The 13044-nt window shown below is 39.5% G+C and overlaps 1 long non-coding RNA gene across 1 annotated transcript; it reads right to left on the bottom strand.

Moving 5' to 3' along the window:
- Positions 1 to 3367: 3367 nt before the first annotated feature.
- On the bottom strand, positions 3368 to 9164 carry LOC120410269. The gene is made up of 3 exons (XR_005602301.1): positions 9069 to 9164; positions 4694 to 4826; positions 3368 to 4515 (listed from the first exon to the last, which is right to left on the bottom strand). It is a non-coding gene; the product is annotated as an uncharacterized LOC120410269 (long non-coding RNA).
- Positions 9165 to 13044: the final 3880 nt, after the last annotated feature.

Raw genomic sequence — 13044 nt, forward strand, 5'->3', positions numbered from 1 at the left:
CACTATGGAAAGAGATCGAGAATCACGACTAAAAATATTATTCAGCCACAAGATTTTGGAGCAGAGGAACTTCCAGCTATGTTCAGAAGAGCTTAAATTTAAAGTTCCAATATTGCATTAATTCAATCCATTTGAGCAGGGTCAGTGGGCAGGAACCACACAAACATAATTCACTTCCATGGACTTTTGGATGCTTAGCACCACAAAAGAGCCTGAGGCAGAATATGCAAAAACAGTCGTGTCATTATCAGTGTTACTTTGCAAGTTTAACACTACGCGTAATTAAAAAAAAGAAAAAAAAAAAGCTTTCACAGCTAGAAAATCATATCACATATATTTTGAGCCTTGTTCTCATACTCATACACTCTGTCTACTACTTTCTCACTCGGAATACCTGACTGAGAGTCCAAACACAAACCCACAGCATGTATAGACCCATAAGGATGGGCAACCTGGCCAGGACTAGAAAGGACTTATGTCTATTGAGAAGGTAACAGACAGACTGCTAATGCTTACTGAGCATAGATAAAACACACAGAAACAGAATCCTTCTAATGATTAAATAGAAATTGGTGCCTTTCTAAGGTGAGACACTGTCCTCTACTTCAAAAATTATGTAAATGTGAAAGTTATGTGAGGCTGAAATCTATCGCAATTGATTGGCAAGGGTGCGATTCAGCTTCAGGGTGAATAACCTAATTTAGAGGTTCAATTTACTTCCTTAAAATACAGTTCTAATGGCATTTGCACTATGCAACAAAAATGTATGGTTGGCAGACATGATGGAGGACTTCATGTGAAATACCAGAATAGCGGAAAAAGAAGGAGCAATGTAACCAAAAATGTCTATAATAGCACCAGATGCTAGTAGTTAGGCAACCAGATTTCACACTTAACTTCCTTGTCAATACAGAGATGCTGACATCCTGCTTTGCAAGCTCAGTCCCCCACACCGAACATGAAGCTGCAACAATTGTGCCCATGTGTGAGGTGCACACACAAACAGAGCATGCAGACTGCACTCTGAAATACAACACACCTCAGCACCCTTTCAAAACACGGTCAGTATGCAGAGCTTTGCAGCACAAGTTGCCATTTTACATCGAATCTGTATTTTTTTCATACATGGGCACAAAATACGGTGAAGTCACAAGTCTGCCAGATAACCCTCTGATTTCATGGACAGCAGGAAATCTGGGTGAAGTTTCCTTTTGTATTTTCAGGGGAAGAGGTTGCAAAGGAAGGAAAATAGACTTGCTGCTAAGCATCTGCACCTTACAGGCAAAAAAACAAATTTCAAAGGGGTCTGCCAGAAGGCAGATTTCTTAGAGGTATAGTGATAAGGGAGCAGTTGAGGTTTAAAGAGGCATTGAACTAAAAATAATCAGCATAGTTAAAAAAATATTGAACAGCTGTTTTTCACAGCTAATGCTCACCATATACAAGCTGCAGCTTTTGACATTCAGGTGAAATGGTGAAGCTGGTTGCTTTTCACAAATCTTGCATCTGGGATGTCAGGACACTGGTATTTCAACTCAAAACTTTCTCCTGCCTTCTCACTCCACCCTATCGCTGCTCAGGAGCCTTTAAACAGTTCATTAGTACCTAAGTCAAAGTCCCTCATTCCCTGGAAGATCAGCAGGAATTTTTTGAGTTACGTCAATAGGTCAAAACTATCTTCTGAGTGAGGCAGGAGGGACCTTACTTTTCCCATTTCTATTGTTCCAGCAGCTTTCCTCTCGTTACCCAGAACTGTCAAACAGTCCATGACCTTTCTTTCAGTATCCTTACATTTTTACAGCTTACCTCCATTAAAAGTACTTAAAAACTGCTTTTTGAGAGACCCTATATTTGAAATTTTACTTTTCCATTGCTTATGTTCAGGTTTGGATGTGTATTTGTATATTTGTATATTTTATCTATAAATAACCTCTGCTGCTAAATGTGTGTTTTAACTTTCTCCACCCAACCAAAAGTTCTTTTCCCTATTTTTCACTACAGACCATGCTATTCAGAACAAACAAGTTACAGCATAATAAATTCCTTCATAGTTTACTGGAATTAGGCTAGCAAAGAATTACTGACTTACCCTTCCCCTCATTAGCATCCTTATGGTACAGTTAACTAATGCAATGTCTGGGCCAAATTCACTAGTAACTATTAAGGACTAGATCACCTTGAGAGCTCTGCATTTATATGATTATAAACCCAGTGAAATTTAACGCTACTCAGAAATGAATCAAGCTCAAAATTTACACCGATTAAAGCTGAGTTACGCTTTGTAGCCCTCTGACAAAGTTCTGGCTGAAATAAAGTAACATAAAATAATAAATCATTTTCTACCTCCTGCATTTCCTTATCCCTGGGGAAGAGGGAGAACTCTGGTTTGGGTTTTTTCATTGTTGTTTTTTCTTCCTCCTAAGTCCCCAAAGCATTAATTAGCTGCTTATATTTTTCTCTACCAAGTAATAGATAGTGACGCAGTTTGTTAAGCCAACTAGGACATTTCTCCCAGAACTAAATTCCCTTGTTATTAATACACACCTTCCATGGGATTACAGTTACTGAATTACATTCTAAACCATTACCACAGTATACCAGCAGGAATTTCCCCAGATAATTTCTTATCTTACCCACAGATTTGTTTTTTTGAAAGATTATCACTTTTGTAGTTTTGCATACTCCTCTGATTTTGTTGAATGGTAGCCAGCTTTGCTCTGAATGCTGAGAATTTTCAAACATCCTAACATGCATGCATTCTCACCCTCATCCTCCAGAGAGATATCAAATTCTCTCTGTTTTCTTATTTTTACAGCTATTCATTTTTCTTCTTCATCCATTTAAACTGTGCTCAAAGGCCAACTAGACCTAAATGAGATATTCCCTCCCTTTCTCACCCACACTCTTCTCTATTTACCTTTTCCACCTCTCTGCAAGCAGAAGGCTCTAAATCTCATAAAATATTTTAGGGATAATTGTGGGAGGTTAATGAATGATTTGATCTCTCTTCAGGATTTAAATTATATGAATGTAGGAAGAATCCACAGTGTAGTAAAAGCCTTTGAAATCTGTTCCACTAAAACTGACCACTGTGCAACCTGGCCAAAATGTTTAATACCTGCTCCAATACAAACTGAAAACAAACGTGCACATTTGTACACTAAGTGTCTCAGTGAGATTTTGATTCATGGAAAAATTCTCATTGATATAATAAATACTCTAAGCCACTCTAAAATGGGAATTCAGATTTGGGTCACCAAGACTGGCTGCAAGGTTTTATGGACTAATGTTTCTGAAGCCACCTAAAAGGGAAAGGTTTATAGAAAACAAATGCAAATCTGGGTAATAATAAGAATTCTGGATGCAGTTTTAATGGCAAAGCAGTGATTTATTTGCATATATAAAATTTGCAGAAATGTAAAGATTTTGTCAACATTTCCATGAGTAAGTTATGCAAAATCTTCTGCACGATATGAAATATGCCATATTAATAAGGCAAGAAAGGGGTGCTCAGATGTATATTATGCGTCAATGGAGAAAAGGTGAAATTGTTTGCAGCTATGTGAAAGGAGAACAAACCCCTTCTCAAAAACACTCTGTATTTTCTTCACAATAAGTTGTCAAAAATATTATTCAGCTGCTCATTTGGGATAAAAAGGCCCTTTGCAATGCCAGCTTTTTCAGGGGACAAAGCTGAATAATTTTGCCCATTACTCTGGCAAAGTGCTAGTGGAATTTCTCTCTCACATTAAAACAAAGCTGTTTGCCTCCATCTATGGCTCTGAGGTCCCTTGTGGTAAAGTTGCTAGGAAAATGGTAAGTCATATATATGAAAAATTACATAAATTCCACATATACCCCCCCACACCTGACATTTTTCTCCTTTCCTGCTATTTGTTCAGCCACAATAAATGCCTAGCCTTTGTTGTCTGATGGAGTGGCTGGTTATGGGACATTTAACTTACTAGACCTCTGCAGTGCAGAAACAGCATGAAAAAAATCCAAGCTAACTTGAAAGCCTTTCAGCACTACGGCACTGGTGGCAGAGCTTTGGAGAAAGTGTGGGGACTAGGTCATCAAAGGCAGCAGACTTTTACTACCTTTCCCTTAAAGCAGGCAACACAGAGAAGTAGAAAACACTTCCTGTAGCAGGCACTTCCCTGGCAGTCACCACAGTGTCACCCCATGTGTCTTGTTGCAGGGTAGCCGTAATCCCTTCAAAGCACAGGGAGGAGGTACAGCTGCTTCAGCATTGATTCCCACCACCATCAATAGTCCTAATTTAATGCTCTTGTGCTGTTGCCACTCTCTAAAGACCATCTTCTGCTCATGCTGCCTTTCCTTTGCAGAGCTTTCCTGCAGAAGCTGGTGGGGATGCCTTGACCAGAAAAGGAGGAAACACCACTGTGAGGATGGGAAGCTTCAGGGGAGGTCCTGTTATCCAGGTCAATCTTCCTCTTTCTGAACTCCAAAGACAAACATCGCCAGTCTTCCAAGAGCCATCAGGGGATCTCTCTATTGGGAGGGAAATACAGTGAGTCACGTATTTCGAGGGTATATGAAAAAAAAAAAAAAAAGTGTGCCTTTCTCTCTTTTGTAAGAAATTACAGGTCACCGTGCTACTATGGTCTAACTTTAAGATAGTCATGTCTCAACTGTTACCCTTTATCGACTGGAGGCTGAAATAAATCACCTTTCCCTGGAGTGTGCAGATTGCACATTCCCAAGCGCCATCTACTGGTATTCCGCCTGGAAGCCGCTTCCCAGCACACGAGTATCCTTCGTTCTGGCGTCTGGCAGGGCGCGGGTTCAACAAATTTGTGTTCCTACGAATTTCAAGAAAGCACAGAGACGTGTAAGACAGGAAAAGAGAGCTCTTGCTCTGCCGCCTGGGGATAGACAGCTGCTAGAACCAGCTCCGGGAAAAGCTTCAGCCTTGGTTTCATTAGATGAGAGCAGATAATCCAATCAGAGCACCCAAAGCCAGGCAAAACTGGACCTTATTCGTTCTTCTCCTTGTGAAATTTCCTGCTTCAATTTCTTCACCCATGTAAGGAAAGTCTTGAAAGAATTCAGTATTCAGTAAACCCAGATCTCCTCGAGCATATGACTAAATCCCCAGAGCTTTCAAGAAGATTTTCTACAGAAGTTCTCTAAACATTGTATTTTTCTCAGACAGTGGAGCAAAAGACTTTTTTTAGTTGACTCTCTAACTCTCTATCATTTTCATTAGAAAAACTAATTAAAAACATATTTTATTCAGTTTTACTAAGCACTGTTTATTTAGCATTTTTTCTTTCCTAATTATCTTCCCTCTTTTTATAGTTAGTTTTAGAAAATAATCTTTTATTCTTTTCTGTCAAAACTTTGTTGAATTTCAAACAAATTTGCTAAAATGTTTGATACCTAAGCAAAGGATAACTGCTTACTAGGAAAAGTATGGACTTAAAAATATCTTCAAGGGAACTTTGAATATTCTCCGTTCCGAAGAAGGTCTTTGAAGTTATCATCCCAGCTCTCTCACCTGGAGGCTTTCATACCCTGAAGTAGCTCAGAGCATCTACTAAAGTATTCAGAGCCTCAGTGGCAGGTGCCTTAGAAGTCATTATGGTAATGCATTCCTGATTCCTGTGGACTAACTGTTCTTACCCGGTAGGACTGACCTGTAGGGAATGTGTTTTTGACCACCACTGCCAACTCATAATTGCCCTTAGTAGGCGGGCAACATTCAGGATGTTTCGTACACCCACTGCTCCCACATATGAATCAGGACTCTGGTTTCTCCAGAGCACCAAAATTATTACACATTTCCATCTCCCCTCAGTTATAATAGACTTGGAAGTAGTTTAAAACGTGAGGGCATAACCCCTGCCCAGTAGTCAAAATATCTACAGGTATTGTCTGCAAAATATGGTTTGAACATTCCTTTGTATATTCATACACAACAAGCCAGACCCTTACCAAAAAGATGGAGTGGTTTTCAAATCATGTTAAAGAAATTAGGACTTGAAATAAACATGTTGCTACATTCTTTGCTACAAACGCCCCAATTTTGGTGAGCTTTCTAGGCAGAAGCCTACCCCTACTCAAGAAGTCAAATATCTGCAAAAACATCTGTATGAATCTCAAAAGAGGATTTTTGCACTTGTAAAGGCCCTGATCTGTAACAAATTGATGTAATTTCCCATGAAGAAAAAGAATAAATTGCAAATCAGGAAAAAGTGCCTCACATAACAGACTCAGGAACCAATCTCCCCATCAAGGAAACAGACCTCAATGCAAGTCACCACTGAAGGTTGAGCAGCAGACCTCTCCTGCACCCTGCCCAAATCCAAGCTCCCATGTGCTTTTTACTTGTGAGAAATTACAGCTACTAGTAAAAAAAAAAAAAAAAAAAAAAAAAAAAAAAGCCCAACATAATCTAGCAATGTGGCCTTTAGCCCCTTGAAATAAATGCTAATCCTCTCTTACACCATGAGCCAGAGGAGGGTTGGCCTAAACTGTCCAGTTTAGGATTCTAGACAGACTGGGTCGTGGCCCAGGCTTATCAGAAGTGTGGCATCTTTCTGCAGACAGATTAGATTTTCTAGCATTTGGTTTAGCCTTTGTAAAGCATTTTATGGCTGTTCCACCTTGATCCATCTACTGAGGGCAGAAGATTGGTTTTCTATTGTGCAAAGATGGCGCCACTTGTAGAGGTCCTAATCTTGTATTGCAATTCAATATAATAAGTCACCATTTCAAAGGAACTTCCTGTAATATTTTTGTGCTACTCAAACTGGCTGCTCTCTGTTCCCCAGGCCCCATACAAAAATAGTTGCCACAGCATTCCTCAATGCCCCAGTAATTCTCTCATATATTAATTAAAATGAAAATGACCTTTTAATATTGATAATCTGCATCTTTGTTCAGACACATTTCCTTACACACTGGAGGTTAATAAGATGAAAACAAAAGAGCTAGATGAAGGTTAATTTACTTCTGTTTACTCGTTGATCCTGTAATCCAGGACTTAAGAAAAAGGAAAGAATAATTTCAAATGCAACCATTCTGCTGAGAACTCAAAGGATACTTTTCTTTTTTAATTATTATTAATGCTTTCCCCTCCCTATAGAAATGTAGTGCAGACAAGTTATCACCAATGAAGAATCACAAAAACACATCTGTGCAACAAAGGTCAGATAAGATTAAAAGAGCTAGTTCTATCTAAGTGTTTTGTAATACAAGATTCTGGGTCCCAGGGAAGCCAGGACGGAACTGGCGAGCCTCAGAGACCTCATACTTCAGCTTACCTAAAAATACCAGGAAGAAGCCAAGACCTTTGCAAGTCATCAGGGATTTGTTTTCTTTCTCAGCTGACTACTGGAGGCAACTTCCTCTAGAAAAATCAATGCACTCTACCCCTAGCAGAATGTGTAGCAGGCAGCAGTCAAATATGCTTAAATCACGGTCAACACCTGAAGTAAATGTCATTGGTTCCCCCGGGATCTGAGAGTTCAAGTCTTTAATACAGGTAGTTTAGTACTTTTATGCAAAGCAAGCCCATTCCTTTATCTAAAACCAGCCAAGCCATCTCTCACAGAGAACCTTAAAACCAGCAGCCACTCCTCAGAGAGGAAGCCAATAGCAAACACCCTGTGTAAAGGCCTAATTTAAGACTGAATTATCTGTATGTATATGAGGAATGCAGTCTTTTCTAATTAAATCCTCTATTAAGAAAAAGTTATCTTTGCTGCTGTTAGGCCTGGTTTTGCTCAATTTTGCTTTTGCCTAATTGCCATTTTCACCTATGCTTCTAGCTAGATTAGGTTTTCCTATTCCCAGCCACCCTCACATTACCCTGTATCATTCACATTTGGAAGAACAGAAATTACATGTATTACCTTCCTCCTGCCAATGCAGGCATCTTCTGCTGCCTTACAAAAATAGTGGCCACCTTACAGCAGAATACAAATTCTATTGGATACTTCAGCCACAGCATCTGTGTGGCTGAACCCAATTTTTGAACCATTTATTAACTTATAGGCATTAACTAGTTGGGTCTGTTTGAAACAATAGGGAAACAGGTTTGTTTAATTTGGTTTGGTTTAGGGGTTTTGTTTGCTTATTTTACCTGGCCTGGAGATAATTGCAGTTGACAGTTTGGACATTAAGAGAGCTGTTTGGGAATGCTGTAGTGTACCAGAGTGTGGTATGGAGCACAGGCTCAGCAGTTAACTAAAACATGGCACGCATTTTACCTAAATATATATAATATATATTCTGCAGTAACAGAGTTCAGTGTATTGCAGCAATTCCTATCTTCACACAGAATCATAGAATCCATTAGGTTGGAAAAGATCTCTGAGATCATCAAATCCAACCTATGACCAAACACCACCCTGTCAACCACACCATGGCACTGAGTGCCACGTCCAGTCTTTCCTTAAGTGCCTCCAGGGATGGTGACTCCACCACCTCCCTGGACAGCCCATTCCAATGTCTAATCACCCTTTCTGTGAAGAATTTCCTCCTGATGTCCCACCCAAACTTCCCCTGGTGCAGCTTGAGGCTGTGTCCTCTCATCTTGTTCTTGGTTGCCTGGAAGAAGAGCCTACCTCCACAAGCTACAATCTCCCTTCATATAGTTGTAGAGAGTGATAAGGTCTCCCCTGAGCCTCCTTTTCTCCAGGCTGAACACCCCCAGCTCCCTCAGCTGCTCCTCACAGGACGTGTGCTCCACACCTTTCACCAGCCTTGTTTCCCTTCTCTGGACACACTCCAGCATCTCAACATTCTTCCTAAACTGGAGTGGCTGAGACCTGGACACAGGACTCAAGGTGCAGCCTAACCAGTGCCGAGCAGAGGGGAAGAATCATTTTCCGAGTCCTGCTGGCCACACTCTTCCCCAAAAGCCTTGGCTTCCTGACTTTTCTGACAGACACAAATGGTTATGATTAGCTACACTACTGGCCCTGTTGTGCTTGGCCTCCATACAAAGGTTTTCTCTCCAACAAGTCTCACAGCACTCAGCCATTGCAGGACACAGTTAACACCATTCACCCTTCTTTCATCAGAGGAAAACCTACCCTATGTTTTCACAACATGCTGGCCATTCCATAAAAGCAGCTCTGGAGTAGCTGATGTCTGTAACTCCTTGCCCTCACTTGTGATATTTTGCTCGTGTCCCCATACACCTTTTCAGATCCAGCCTCTGTGTTAGCTCATGTGCCAATGAAGTCCCTCTTTAAAATTCTGAGCAATGCTCAACTAATGTTCCTGTTCGTTAACCCCTGAAAGCCTTAATGAGCTTAACTTCTACTTGTCCTTATTCATTTAATACATAGACTATCGCCAGTTTTCAGGACAGTCTGGACATTTGTTAGTGTTTTTTAATTAGCAGCAGCTAATTGAAAGGACAGTTTCTGGATAAAAAAAGAAAGTGACTGTTAAAGCAAATACATGGGAATGCTGTGTTGTACCAAGTTAACAGAAATGGAAAAAATTACAGTGGCCTGGTGAGAATGCAGTGCTTTTAAAAGCTATATAAAGCTATATAAATATAACTGTCTGTATATATGTATACCTAAACCAGCTGACATAATTCAGCCACCTGTGTCAGCTGGGCAGGAGGGAAATGCTCTCTTCCCTGTAGACCACATACCTCACCTTCATCCAAGTGCCCATGAACATTTTATGAACACAAATGTTGCCCAAGGGTGATTTCAGCCACCACAGAGATGAATCCAGTCACCTTTGGGGCAGAAGAAAACTGTCACTTGGTAGCATATAATAAATATTTTGAAGGTCAAAAAAACAACACAAAACCAAAACTAAATGCAGCATTTAAATGAAGATGTGGGAAGATGGGACAAGTAGATGGCCTGTGGACAAGTGATCTAATCTAGCTGTCAGCATGGACAAGACACAGTGCTAAGGTCTATGGCTAGACAGCATTTGGTGACATTCACTGGATCCCTCAGGAACCATCAGACAGTAACTGAAAGATTTCTTCATTTTTAACAAGTAACTTCTATCCAGGTGCTGGCCATGGCTCAATCCCATTTCTTCTCACAATTTCAATAAACAGCTGAGTGTTCCCGGATGTGGGGAACTGCAATTGGTATACTGACAGATAGGTTTCAGTCAAAAATGAAAACTACTTTATACTTATAATTCCAGTATTGTTTTTCTTAATTGCTATAAATGCCATTGTGGGTAGAAGACTATATCCAGATTCTCAAAATTATTTAAAAGTCTAATGCCAATTCAAGTCCCTAATCCACACGGATTTCCCTGGGAATTAGAAAGTAAAATACCTTTAAGAAGTTGGGCTCTAGTTCTTGTAGGAAAATTAACATATACCCTCAAGAAAGATTATCAATTATTTGAAATGATATATTCAAAAGTCAATGGCTTTAGAATGCATTATGTTTTATAAGTGACTCATTTGTTTCAATATCTTGAAAACTTTTAAAGCAAGACAAAATTTCTGAAGACATTATCTAATTATTTCTTAGCCAGCTTCAGAGATCAGGAGAACACACACAGGAAGATACACACATACAAAAATGTAAACATCTGTTAACACTACTTTGTATTTCAAGAGAAGTTTTAAAAAGTATGTACCAGGACTAAACTCAGATGTAAGACTAAGCTCAGATGTTCCTTAGCTGTGAGCATTAACTCTGGTAAATAGCATTTTTAGTATTAACTCCAGATCCTATACTACATTCTTTCAGTTCAAAATAACTCTGATCCTGTTGAATACATTCAATACAAAATCTGTTCATTTTAAGCAATAGACCAAAACATGTCATTTCAACATGATCGTGGAAAAAAACCCCATCCTCTAGAACTATCAAACTAGGCAAAAATGTGGGCTTTTTTCCTCTTCTTGAAGAAAAAAAATCCATTTTCTCTAAAGTTTTCGATAGAAAAAGAAAGAAAATAACATAACCCCCAAAGTTTGGCATATGTTGTGTGAGCAGCAACTGATTGAGGCTTTTTGTGCACAGAATAACTTAGTGTTTCAATTACAGAACTCCTCAAGTTTTAAAAGCAGCTAAGTATCTACTTCTACCAGCTGGGAAATAGCCTTCTGTGTGAAACGTGAGTGGGAAAATTGACTGTGCTGTGTTAACTCAAGCAAAGGGAACAGGCTCCCAAAGGGGGTCACATTCCCTTGTTGCTGGAAATTAAAGGTGGACAGGTTAGAAAAATGTAGAGTATTGAGTTATTTCTTTCTGTGGTCAGATTAGCTGGTTTTCTGCTGATTGCTTTTCTGGTATGAAGCCCAGAAGACAGAGGGAAGAGAAAGATCAAAGCTAACCCACAGAAAGTTGAAATTCTTGCATTGACTTCCAGGCTTTGGGACAGTCTCTGCCCTGTGCTGCCTTTGACTGGGAATATGTAATAAAAACAATTTAAAAAAATTAAACTGATAATCTTTGATAACTGACTCCAACCAGGATGCTAAACCTTCCTGAAACAGCTACCCAGTGGAAAGCAGAGCAGTCACCAGTTGTGCCATGGGGGTTGACAACTTTTCCCAAGTATTATGTTCCCTGCTGTCTTTCCTGGATGACATACATTTCCTTCCTTGGGCTTCCTGAGAACAAGTTTGCAGTGCTTCAGCAGAGAATATGGTTTTCTCTGCTCTTTGTCTTCATCTCCGCTCCTGAAGATGTCTAAAGAGGAATGAAGCTGGGGAAGGCTCTGGAGCACAAGTCCTATGAAGAGCGGCTGAGGGAGCTGGGGGTGTTTAGTGTGGAGAAAAGGAGGCTCAGGGGGAACCTTATCACTCTCTACAACTCCCTGAAAGGAGACTGTAGCCAGCTGAGGGTTGATTACTTCTCCCCAGTAAGCAACAGGACAAGAGGAAACAGCCTCAAGTTGCACCAGGGGAGATTTAGATTGGATATTGGGAAAAATTTCTTCACTGAGAGGGTTTTCAAGCATCAGAACAGGCTGCCCAGGAAAGCAGCTGAGTCACCAATCCTGGATACTTCCCAGTAGGGAAAGAGGTGGGTAAGTGGCTTTTCATTTCACAAAAATACTTACTCTCTTCATTCAGGGAAAAATCTCTGCTATTCAGAATCCAAAGCTCCAAAGTGAGGTGTGGTAAATCAGACCATGTCTTCATCTCAGTCACAAAACTTTCACATTGATATCCTTTTTGTCTGGGCTGAGTACTAAATGACAACCCTCTTTTGCAAAGCTAGCAATTTGATGATCTCGATTTTCATTAAAAAACAAGAAATCCTTTGTTTTCCTGAGTAGCTGTCATTCAGCATTTATTACATAGATCTGTCAGAAATGTTTCTCTGCTCTTTTTCCTTACTAATGGACTTCAGGGCATTAAGTTTGACGAAAATTATGTAGGAGATAAAAATTGTTACATGTATGTTCAGAACACTCAAGGACCATTATGTCAGTTAAAATACAAAACCTTGTTTTGAGAAACAAAATTACATATTTGAAAGCTTTGTCAGAAGGCTATGAAACAGGCTTAATTTCCATTTGGAAAAAACCTTCTACATTGATTTTTTTATCTAAACTATTGCAACCTTCCAATTACTGAAACATACTAAAAATACAATTTTAATTAAAGCTTAGTATTTCAAAACTTAAAATTAATTTGGTGATGTCAATATATATATCTGACACATCTTTTTGTCTTGAAAGCATGCTTTTCAACCAGAAGATTATTTTCTTTTCTTTTCATTGAATTATGCAAGTTTCATTAAATTGCAGCAAAGAGCAGGGCCCATAGTTTCTTGTTTCCTTCTAAGAGTATAGAAGGTCAGTGTCTGACTTCATCTTAGACTGATTACCAAATGCACTACTGAGCTTCTGCTTTAAGCATTTTCTCAGTATTCTGGCTAAATTTCATGTATTTTTAAGTGTCTTTCTTCACAAAGCCCCAACAAATACAAAGCTCTCGTGCCCACAGCATTCTTTATGTGAAATAACAGCAGACAGGTTGGAAGCATATAACCCAAAGCTGGAATTTGAATTCATTGTGAAACCTGCCCTAAACTCTAAATGTCTGAGGTTACTCAT

The sequence above is a fragment of the Corvus cornix genome, chromosome 7, assembly GCF_000738735.6.
Source record: "Corvus cornix cornix isolate S_Up_H32 chromosome 7, ASM73873v5, whole genome shotgun sequence".
Taxonomy (NCBI): domain Eukaryota; kingdom Metazoa; phylum Chordata; class Aves; order Passeriformes; family Corvidae; genus Corvus; species Corvus cornix.